We start from the raw sequence: 12,660 nt of genomic DNA, 5'->3' as shown, positions 1-12,660 counted from the left end.
ATAATTTTTGGATCAAACTGCGCATGCGTAGATCCTAAACTATAAGTTTCGATTGTTGACTCACTGTATGTTCTAATTGTTTAAAATGGCAGCTGCCTGACCAATTCTCTCTCGTTTCGAATTAGAGTTAGCCATGTTCGGTATAGCAAACTCTTTCTTCTTCGGCACTAGTTGGCGCCGGTTAACAATTCCTGTAATACTGGCACCCAGTGGACAGATTGTACTACAGCAATTTTGCTATTTTTAATCAATCAATCAGATTCATTTATTTCTATAGCACATTTAATCTACAAGAAAGTTAAATGTTCTATACATATTTAAAAGCACAAATATACTAAGTAATAGAACATACAGTGAGTCAACAATCGAAACTTATAGTTTAGGATCTACGCATACGCAGTTTGATCCAAAAATTATGCCCCGCCTCTTCCGTGACAACTCTCACACATTTAAAAAGAGTCTCGCTCTCACACATTCATAAAAAGTCTCGCTCTCACACATTCAAAAAAAGTCTCGCTCTCACACATTCATAAAGAGTCTCGCTCTCACACATACATAAAAAGTCTCGCTCTCACACATTCATAAAGAGTCTCGCTCTCACACATTCATAAAGAGTCTCGCTCTCACACATTCATAAAGAGTCTCGCTCTCACACATACATAAAACGAGTCTTAGTACTGTGTGTGTGTTCAACTTTAGTCTTGTGTATGTGAGAGATAAACGTCTGTGTGTGTGCGAGCTGTTAGCAGTGTATGTGAGCGAGAAAGTTAACGTTTGTGAATGTGTGTGTGACATTTTAGTAGTGTGTGTATACGCAATTTGAGTATTTTTTGAATGTGCGTGAGTAATTTTTGAATGTGCGTGGCTATTTTTTTTGAGTATGCGTGAGTTTTTGGTAGTGTGTGAGAGACAAAATGTAATTTTTTTGAGTATGCGAGAGTTTTTGGTAGTGTGTGAGAGACAAAATGTAATTTTTTTGAGTATGCGAGAGTTTTTGGTAGTGTGTGAGAGACAAAACGTAATTTTTTGGAGTGTGCGTGGCTACTTTTTTGGAGTATGCGAGAGTTTTTGGTAGTGTGTGAGAGACAAAACGTAATTTTTTGGAGTGTGCGTGGCTATTTTTTTGGAGTATGCGAGACGTTTTGGTAGTGTGTGAGAGACAAAACGTAATTTTTTGGAGTGTGCGTGGCTATTTTTTTGGAGTATGCGAGACCTTTTGGTAGTGTGTGAGAGACAAAACGTAAATTTTGTCCTAAACGGCCCCTCATATTTTGCAATGAACGACATATACACTCAGAGACAGACACACGTAATGGGTTAATATGTTGCACTTTATTTTATTTTACAAAAGAGTATTTGTTTGTATTACTCAAGTTATTAACAATATTGCAAACCAAGAGGTCAATTGTATTTGAGCTGTTTTGAAGTGAAAGACTATGACAGTGTATTTTGACATGAATACTATCCCAATGTTATGATGTTTTGTGATATTGTCAAAGCAAGGATAGTTTGATATTGTGTTTAAATGGAATGACTGAATGTTTAAGACTGTTGGAGTTAATAATAAACCGCTGCCAGCAGAGCAAGGCACAACGTATTAACTTGTCTGTTCCTCATCATTCACAGATTCCCCCGAGGTCTGGGGCTGGTAACACAAGCTCAAAGTTATAGATTAGGTTAGCTGCTCCTCTACATTTCCAGACTATTTTGTGGCTTCAAATATGTTTGAAGAGCTGTCTTTTTACCTGTTGTCTTGTCTTTTGAAGAGATGAAGCTATGTTAGCAGTCAGCAGGACAGAACTGCACAGCCACTTGGAGGGAAAAAGCTTGGGAGTTAAAAAAAAAGTCATCTGAAGAAAAAAAAAAAGAACAAAGTTAGAAATTCATCCTTGCTGACCTACGTAGCTAATCTGCACTTTTAACATTTTCAAGATCTGGTTTAAACAAATGAACAGTCATTAGATGTAAAAAAAAAAAAAAAAAAGGGGGGGAGGATCAATTATCAGTTAAGGTTATATTGTTCGACAAAGGATGTAGCAACAATGCTAACAGACACTCAGCACTGAGCTCATCTCAACCCAAAGCCGCCCGAGGAAGATTAAGCGGCAAAAGTCAAGCTAAAACCTTCAACGGTAAAATTAGCACCTTAGCTAGTGTTAATTCCGAACCAGCTCAAAAAATAACACCATCATATTTTCCTTTCTTTCACCTCATTTACAGACACGTAACTTATAACGTTGCAATATGCCTGATATATAAAACACCAGAGTTAGTAACGTAAAGGTAACGTTATTTTACCAGGCTAACCAGCACAAACGAGCTCATGCTAAAATGCTAAGTTATAGCATTATAGCATGATGCTATAAGTTACGTTAACTCCATCTAAAATGTACATTTCCAGACTGGGTTTTGGCTTCAAACAGTTTTCTAAGAAGTGGTTTTTTTACCTGTCTTGAAGAGCTGAAGCAGTGTGAGCCCACAGCACAGAGACAGAGCTGCACTTCCACTTGGAGGGAAAAAGCTTCGGAGTTTAAAACAAACGTCATCCGAAAAAAGTTGGAAGCGAAGCCACTCTTGATGAGGTAGCTAGATAAACTGCATGTTAATGTTAGCTAGGATGTGAAAAAAACAAAAGTACATTCTCTGTTTCTGCCTTAAAAATATGTTAACCACTAAAGGAGTAAAAATACAGAAACAGGGAACCACGATGAAGCAGCTATGATGACCGTTGAAAATCAAATATAATTCTTACTGTATATTATAAGTACAGAACCACTACTGCAATGTGTAAACAGTAAATTACTGCAAATTCAAAACATACAGTAAGTTACTGTAATACTATGTACTATACCCATAATGCAATGCAAATTACAGTAACTACTTGTAAAGATGTCTTATGGTAGTTTTACTGGGCATTTTGTGGTATTTAACTGTAAAAAATACAGCAAAGGCTAACAGTGTTCAGTATACAGGTTTAGAAAATAGAGATTAATAATAAAACATTATTTAAAGGTGCCTCAAGCACACCATACAAAATACATAAAATAAATTAAAAGATACCTTAATAAAATCATAAAAGCAGCTGGTTAGAAAGAGCAGAAGGCTTTCAGTTGTAATTTGACTTTATATATAATAATAGAATCAAAGAAATATTTCAATAGGACTGCTGGCAACAATTGATATATAGAAGCTAATAATTAATTATGTAACTAACTTATAGCTATAATTCTATGCTACTATTAATTATTTACTAGACCTACAGTATGTGCTATTATAATTTGAGGTTATATAAACACGTACAGGGTTGAAACAAGATGTCAAAAGATAACATAGAAAATAAAAGTTTAATTAGACAAAGCAAAAATGTCTAATTAAACATAATGGGCTTTCAACATCTACTCACCATAAACATTCAATGTGGTGCGTCCTATCGGTTGATTCATTCCATCTTGAATGATAACTGTGTACTCTCCACTGTCACTGAGTTTCAGATCCCTGAGTTCCAGAGATCCAGTTGATCTGAAGAGAGTGAGCCTGCCTTCATATTCTGGTGCAGTTGTGTCTCCAGTAGACTGTGATATAATTATGAATTGAGGTTTTGAACCATTATCAAACTGCCAGTTGACAATCGTAAATGGTGTTTCTGTTGGATTCAGGTCTGTTGTGAAATTTACTGTCCCTCCAACAGAGGCAATCAGAGGACCATCTGGTAACACACCAACTCCATTAGATAAACCTGGAGGAAACATTTTAATAAACTAAGTTTAAATTTGTGACAATTTCACCACACCCAAAGAAATACACCATGAAGGACTCCATAATCAAAACATCTGCTCTTCTTAATATGCTACAATCTGGTTTCTGTGAGCATACACAAGCAGAGAAAAGGTTCATTTTGACATTTCAAATGTGTTCTCACCAATGATTTGATTTTAAAAGAACAGAAGAGTAACATTTCTCTGCCACTGTCACTAAACACACCAAAAATGTAAAGACATTTGTTTGCTATTGTAGAAAGGGTAACAAAGCCCTCGACACATTTTCCTCCTGAACTCCTATTCAAGAATGTCAAAGAACAAGACAAGCAGTGTGTGGTTCCAGTTTTGCCCACAGAAGTATTATTGCATTTAAATATTTTTAATTCATTGAATTATTAATTTAATAAAAACTCTTCACAATTAAACTCTACACAATTTGTGCATAATGTATATGTTTTTGAGAATGTTAAGCTGAACGAGGCTGCTTATTTATGTGACAAACATTAGGATGTACTGATAAATGATCTGAAGGTCTCATCTTAGTAAAGATGACACTGGCTGGGATATAAGATGCTGAGTCTGTTTGGCCTGTCTCATAGAGCCATGGAGAGAGAGTTATATAGGCACCCTTCTGTCAAAATTTAATCGCAAATCTTGGTTTAATTTGCTATTTTGGAGAAAGCATGAAGCAGTGGGAAGATAAGTGTTGGTACAACAGCAAGAAAAAGATTGAACAAAATCATTTACAATGATGCCAGGCCAAATTCTGGAAAAGTCTGGACAAATTCTTTAACTGCGGAAAGATAAAAGTTAAATTTGAGTAGGCCTGTTTACTGTCTGTCACATATTCTTAAGAAGTACGTGTACAGATGAGGAACATTTATTGAAATGTATCACACTAGCAAGTGTTACAGAAAAAAAAATCTATAAGAGTTTAAAATTGAAGTGATGAAGGAAATCACAAACTCATAGTCAACACTGACTAATTGTGCTACCATAAATAACGCAGTAAAATAGTTAAACTGTAGGTTTTCTTTAGGGACTTTTGTTTCTATATGTCTTTATATACAAACACACACACACACACACCCACATGCATGGCTTGGTGAGCAGCACTGTCATGGGGCCTCCCCCAAAAGTCACGAGAATGAATCCTGTGCTGGCCATATCAATCAGCCCCCGATAGAGACCCAATTGAGATGATCGGAAATATAGAGAGCCACACGTGTCACGCATGATGACCGGAGGTCATGAGAGTCTTCCTGATGGCTGTGGCGTGTCCCGCTTCAGGCAGTATATCAGAAAGACCTTCTGTTTAAAAAACCGGATGTAGTTACAACATCCAAATCTATTTCAATATACTATATTGTATGTTACTATTGATTTTCTATCACCGAACCCCCTTGTCTCTGCTTCTATTGGCTAATTCAAACTCATAGAGGTCAGAAGGAGTTCACCTTAAACAATGTATCGCATTGAGATATCCTGAGGGACATGTTCAAAGTTCAACCCTCTCCCTGTCCAGTATTCTGCCCGGACACACGCACAAACACGAACGGCTTGGTGAGCAAAACCGGAGTTAATTACAACATTCTATTTAAATATACTATATTGTACGGAGCCCCTAAGGGGACATGGAGAGGAAAAAAAAAAGGAAAGAAATCCCGACTTATTATCTCGAGATCCCGACTTATTATCTCGAGATCCCGACTTATTATCCCGACTTATTATCTCGAGATCCCGAGATCCCGACTTATTATCTCGAGATCCCGACTTATTATCCCGACTTATTATCTCGAGATCCCGACTTATTATCTCGAGATCCCGACTTATTATCCCGACTTATTATCTCGAGATCCCGACTTATTATCTCGAGATCCCGACTTATTATCCCGACTTATTATCTCGAGATCCCGACTTATTATCTCGAGATCCCGACTTATTATCCCGACTTATTATCTCAAGATCCCGCGACATTTCTGAAAAATCGCGAGTTACTTTTTTGGGGGGGAAAGGCATGTTTTTATGCGGTAAACGTGGGGGAGTGTGTCTACATTGTTTATGGAGGACGACTTATATCATTTTCTGCGGTCCAGAGATGTCCCAGAGGAGGATATCATGCACATGCAATTTAGCGTACATCCATCGGTAACCGTGAAGCTGTCCAGAGGACTTTAGCTGGTTATTAATGAATTCAACCAAAACTGTGTTTAATGTGTTTATACTCAAGCCCAAGCTCGAAATAAAAATCATGGGTGGGTGTCCTCCATCACTGTGATTAGGTCGTTATGTACTGATGTCGGGATCTCGAGATAATAAGTCGGGATAATAAGTCGGGATCTCGAGATAATAAGTCGGGATAATAAGTCGGGATCTCGAGATAATAAGTCGGGATTTCTTTCCTTTTTTTTTCTCTCCATGTCCCCTTAGGGGCTCCGTAATATTGTATATTATTCTTGATTATTGAACACTTATTATTTTTTTATATACTTTAATTGTATTACTCATAAAACTCGGAGCCTGTCTCTGTTTCTATTGGTTGAATTGAAATTAGCGGGAATATAGTGTAACACGTGTTAAGCATGCTGAGGTCATGAGACATCCGGGAGGGGGGGCGGCATCATGTGACCGGATTGGGGGGGTGGGGGGGCATCATGTGACCGGAAATTAAAATCAATTAGTCACGGGTCATTAATCACTCATCAATCAAACTCCGATTAAATTTTGACAGAAGGGTGTCTATATAACTCTCTATGGAGGAATGGAGGACAATAAAACTTCAGGCTAATGGGAGACATTTTATTTTATCTTATTGTAACCCAGGTTAATATAGCGTCATTAAAAATAAGCCTTTCCATAGAAACTAGCTATAAAATGCATAAATAGGAAATAAATAAATAGAGAATAAATAGGTCCTAAAATAGTTAAAAATATAAAAAGTAATAATTACAAACATTAAGAATGCTGTATTTCATGTTATGATATTTTATTTGGTTAAAAATTTGTATAAAACAGAGTATTATTTTGTCAGCAGCTAAAACCGTCAAGTTGAGTAAAATCTCTTATTCTGAAGGGTCACATTGATGTGTAGCCCATGTGACTTGCTCCAGCCAACCGGCTTGCTACGTCCTCTGGCGCTCGAAGAAGAAGCAGAAAGAGCGAAGAAGGAGCAGAGAGAACGAAGAAGCTAAGAATTGTGCTTTGAAAGAGAGAGAGATAAGAGAAAATAGACGATTAAAAAGTCTACCTGCTGACTGGAAACCTTTTCCATTCTTCGGAGGAGGAGCTTTCCGCATTTTTTTACTGACTGCGTTCGGAGTGTTATATGTTACAGAACTGGACTTGGTGAGTTAAAAAGTGTATTTTATTTTCTGTGAAGGATGTATTTGTACGACAATTTTATTTCATTGAAATGGAAAGTTAAAGTAGCACATTTATGTTGTCTTATGTTCAAAAACCGTGGAAGTAACGGATGAGCTGGTGTGGGTGAAGCATGTTTCCCCCCCCCCCCCACCCCCCCACACACACACACACACACACACACACACACACACACACACACACGATGTTCAGCCGCCAAATCGGCGAGTATGTTATTTTATTCAGTACAAAGTAAAGCTAAAAGAACTTTTGTTATGCTTTGTTGGTTAAGGTTCTGCTGGAAATTGGACCGGGAAATTCCGAGTCGATTGCTGAGTTGGATTCTGCTAGTGAGAAACAAGATGGCGAGCAGTAACCCAGGAGCCCTGTAACCGCCGTCTAGCAGGAGCTACGCCCTCTGCTGGACATTTCAATTAATCCAAACTGGTATAACCTGCCCATGTTTCCTGCTGAAATAGCACTGGATTCAGAGGAACGGGATTAACCCTTCAGGATCATCAGAAAGAAAAGACACTGATTTGAAGCACAAGTTATTTGGTCTTTTGCTGGACTGTTTTTGTTGTGTTTTTTCTTTTCTCGAACCACATTCAATATCCATTGTTAGTGTTTAATGTGAAATTGTCTGTTGGTTATAATAGAAACAAGAAATGGTTAAAACAGGAAATTAAAAAAACCTTAACTTCCTAAAAGAACTATAAATAATTAAAATTAGATTTAAAAGATTAAAACAACCAAACTGTAAATTAAATAGATTAACAGTATCAACTTGAACTTACATGGAACTATAACCTAGGTTAAAATAAATAGTATCCTTTAATACCTAACATTAGGTTTAAAATTTCAAGCAGGGATAAATACAATATTCTGAAAGAAACGGGGAAACTATTTTGGATTTAATTTTGTGTCATTGTACGTCAATTGTTTGTAATATCGTTGTTTCTTTTCTTTTCAACAAATAATAAGCCAGCAGTTTAAACTTATTTTCTGGTCTGTGGTCATTAATACACCTGCACAGTTCTCTACTCCCGTAGCCGAACCTAGCACTGGTCTGATTGTCTGTTCTATAAACTGTAAACACATCGTGAGTGTTACATTATGTAGCAAATAACATTTGCAACTGATGATTTAAATCTGTGTTTATGGCTCCTGTCTAATCCATTTCAGACTTCATTTCTTTCTTTCTTTGTTGTCCTGCTTAGTCCTGACTAGACTAGCTTCTCAAAGTCACCATTGTTGGTTGTCTGATTTTGTGAAACTTTCTTATGTATGGATTAAAAGTTATCCTTGTTTGCTCCTGATTTAGACCTTGAGCAAAACTAAAAGTTATTTACTTTTAATAAAGAAACATCAAACTGTTCCAGACTATAGCTAGTTCTGTTTTGTTGTCTGCTTCAAATGTTTCTAATTTGTGAGCTGTAGTGTAAATATTGGCATATAGGTTTTATTTGTCCACAAATCCAGCAAGTTTTTTTTAATATTATCTGCTGTATAAGAAATGTGGTAAAAATGTGTTTCTGAAATTGAAAATAAATAAACAAAATAATCAAAATATTAGGCATGTCAGCAAAATGTATTTTGTAAAAGTCATTGTCATCCACAAGAGAGTTATTCAATAACTTCCTTCAGTTAAACTGTCAACACAGAGTTTTAAGAGTTGTATGTTTTCCAAAAATAGAGTAAAATTATGTATCATGTTGTAAAAACTCACCTGCCATAGCTCCAAGGATGGTTAAACATATTTTTGCTGTTTCCATCTTATTCCAAGTATAAAAAGAAAAGTTTTTCTTTTTGTCTAGTTGACCACTATTGAGTTGCAGGAACTACTTGAGAACAAACATATAAGGAAGTGAAACAGCTAAATAGCTGAGCGGATTATTGACCTACATTTATCAATCATTTACAAGTACTTGTTTTGGTCCCTTGCTCCTTTCTCTGCATTTTATATAATAAAAAAGAAGCATAATGATCCACATTTATGCAAACATATTCACCCAGTGTAGGTTTCTGTTTGAAGAGCTATTCAGTCTTTTATATGAAGTTTGAGAAATAGCCATTCATCCGTCCATCCATTTTCTTCTGCTTATCTGGAGTTGGGTCTCGGGGTAGCAGCTTAAGTAGGGAGGCCCAGACTTCCCTCTCCCCAGCCACTTGTTCCAGCTCCTCCGGGGAATCCCGAGGCGTCCCAGGCCAGCCGAGAAACATAGTCCCTCTAACGTCCTGGGTCTTCCCCAGGGCCTCCTCCCGGTGGGACATGCCCCGAACACCTCACTGCTATTTCTCAAAACTATGCTACTTTGAGAAATAGTAAAATTTCATAAACCTTTTAACATATCATGCAAAATCCAGTTTTTAGACCTTAAATAAACATGTTTTTGTGTACTTTGAGTGTCTATGAGAGCAAAGAATTTAAATCTATTCTGTCCCCGTACAGCATAGATATCTTTATGTTCTTTTTTGGATCATATCTTTCAGCCTGCTCAGTCTTCTTCACTTTGTATTATGTTTTCTTGTCTATGACGTCACTGCATTTGCTGAGTAACTTCTGAACAGTCATGACATCTGGCAAATCAATTTTGTGAATCCGCCATTTTTGCCCTCTCAGCAATTTTGAGGTCAAGTTCAGTTATGCTGAAGTTGCAAGATGTCAAGTCAAAATGTTTGGTGGTAAAAAGAAATTAGTTGAACCAACTTAATTGAATTTCTTCAATTGGTAACAAGCAATTCAATTAAGTTTATCCAACTTAATTTATTAAGTTTAACCAACTCAGTATATTATAGTCATCCAACTCAATTTGTTCTTTTTTTTAAACAAATTTATTAAGTGTCTTTACACCATGTTCCAAATTATTTAGCAATTTCAATTTGTCATAAAGATTAAATTTTTTGTTGTGCTATTAAATTTATAGATGGTATTGTGTGTCAGGGCTCTTTGAATCACTATAATTAATTTCAGAGAGCTGGTTGATTAGTTTGTCTGGTGAGCTCAATTAAAGGAAATCTACTTAAGAAGGATGTTCCACATTATTAACAGGTTTCAAGCAATATGGGAAAGAGAAAGGATCTCTCTGCTGACGAAAATCATCACATAGTGTAGTGCTCTATGACAAGGTATGAAATCATTAGATATTTAACGAAAACTGAAGCGTTATCGTACAGTGAAGAGATTTGTGGCTGATTCAGAACAAAGATGGGTTTGCACAGATAAAGGCATAATGAGGAAGGTTTCTGTTAGACAAATGCACCTGATTAAGAGCAGCTGTTAACATGGCCTTACAAAGCAGCAAACAGTTATTTGAAGCTGCTGGTGCCTCTGGAAGCTCAAGGTGGGGGATCCTCCAGAGGCTTGCGGTGCATGAACCTACTATTGGGCCCCTTAACCAGAGCTCACAAGCAGAAACGGTCTCAGTGGGCCCAGCCGTACATGAAGATTAATTTTCAAACAGACTTGTTCACTGATGACTGCATTGCATCCCTGGATGGTTCAAATGGACGTAGTAGTGGATTGGTGGTGGATGGCCACCACGTCCCAACACGGCTGTGACGTCAGCAAGGAGGTGGTGGAGTCATTTTTTGGGCTAAAATCATGTGGAGAGAATCATTGGTCGGCCCCTTCAGAGTCCCTGAAGTGTGAAAATTACTTCAGCAAAGTATATGGACTTTCTGACTGATCACTTTTTTTCGTGGTTCAAAAAGAAGAGCCGTACCTTCAGTAGCAAAATCATATTCATGCATGACAATGCACCATCTCATGCTGCAAGGAATACTGCTGTGTCATTGGCTGCTATGAGCATAAAAGAGGATAAACTCATGGTGTGGTCACCATCCTCCTCTGACCTCAACCCTATTGAGAACCTTTGGAGTTTCCTCAAGCAGAAGATCTGAGGGTGGAATGCAGTTCATATCAAAACAGCAGCTCTGGGAAGGTTTTCTGACATCCTGCAAAGAAATTCAAGCAGAAACTTCCCACAAACTCACAAGTTCAATGGATCAAGAATTGTGCTGTGATGTCAAAGAAGGGGTTCTACGTATGTTAACATGTAACTCGGTCGGTTAAGATGTTTTTGATTGAAATAGCTTTTGATTTTTGTACATGTGACCACTTAATGCTGCACATTCAAAGAATGAAAGTTTGCAGTTCTTTATAATCCATAAAACGTTTAGAAAATCTGCTGTGCATAATAATTTGGAACAGTGCAATTTGAGTTTTTTATTTTTGAAAAAAATACTGTTCTCATGGTGAGCTTTGTTCAGTAAAATTTGATTTATACTGTAATAGTTCATGACTTGAAAATTATACTGACCGTCATTTGCATTGACCATTTAAGAAAATCTGAGAAAATATCACTTGCGTAATAATTTGGAACATGGTGTAAGATGACAGATCTAAGTCAGTCTTACTCAAATCATTTAGTTTAGTTCAAATAAAGAAGTAAATTAATAAACTATCTCTTTTTTCAAAGGGTTTTTGTCTCAGGCAGATTTATTTGAGCGTACTTATTCAGGAAAGTGGTTAATGACAGAGAGGAAGACCTGCAGCTAAGGTCATCAGGTTGGGCATCAAACCTGTGAAGGCCCCGTCAAGGACTAAGTCCTCCTTATGTTTGCTGTGCTCTACCCCTGTGCCACCACAGCACCCTATAGGTACAGAACCTGTCCCTGCTGAAGGGACAGAGCGTCATGGTGTCAGACATAGGATACGAATATGGCATTGAACTTAATTCTCTCAAGTAAAGTCAAAGTAAAAAGGTCCTTTAAGGAAAAGATTTGTAAATTTTAAGTTGGAGTGTATTTAGAGGACACTGTAAAAAGGGTATTAGGCTGCAAACTAAGATGTTTGCAGCCCAAAATATTTAGTTTGAAACTATAAGTTTGAGTTGACTTTCTGTAGAATGAAGTCAAAGAGATTTTAAACATTTATTAGAACAAAATAAATGATTTGAGTAAGAGTGACTTAAATTTGTCATGTTAAGCCCCTTTATGAATTAAGTTATAAAAACTTAGCAAATTGAGATGGAAGAACTTAATGAATTGAGTTGGAGTAAGTTGTCATAGCAAAAGCAAAAGAATTAAGTGAAATTAATGTAAAGAAGTCCATAAGATGACCTGCAGCCCAAATACACTTTTTAAAGTGTTTGCCATGGACAAAGAGTGATTGAGTAAAATTCAAAACGCAACGCAGTCCAGCAGGAGAGCCTAGACCCTCAAGTAGTGTTGGGTAAGGGGCAAATTTTTTCCTAAATGTATGGAGGGATAGTAGTTTAAATTTATTTCGATATATATTATGTAAAAGTAACAAAAAGTCTGTGTCCATCCATCAATCTATCCATCCATCCAAAGTTAATTCCTGTAAATAAGTTGTTAATTTATAAAGGTGAATTTAAATAAGTTACAACTTATTAAAAACTTGAATTACATTTCACAACTGGCTAATATAGCCTTAAAATCTGGATAAATAAATTGCAATGAAAAAGGATGGAGTTTGAACTCATTGAATAATGTATTGAATGCTTTGTAAGCCCAA

This window comes from Xiphophorus couchianus, chromosome 3, assembly GCF_001444195.1.
Source record: "Xiphophorus couchianus chromosome 3, X_couchianus-1.0, whole genome shotgun sequence".
Lineage (NCBI taxonomy): Eukaryota > Metazoa > Chordata > Actinopteri > Cyprinodontiformes > Poeciliidae > Xiphophorus > Xiphophorus couchianus.
This window is presented reverse-complemented; position numbering follows the sequence as displayed.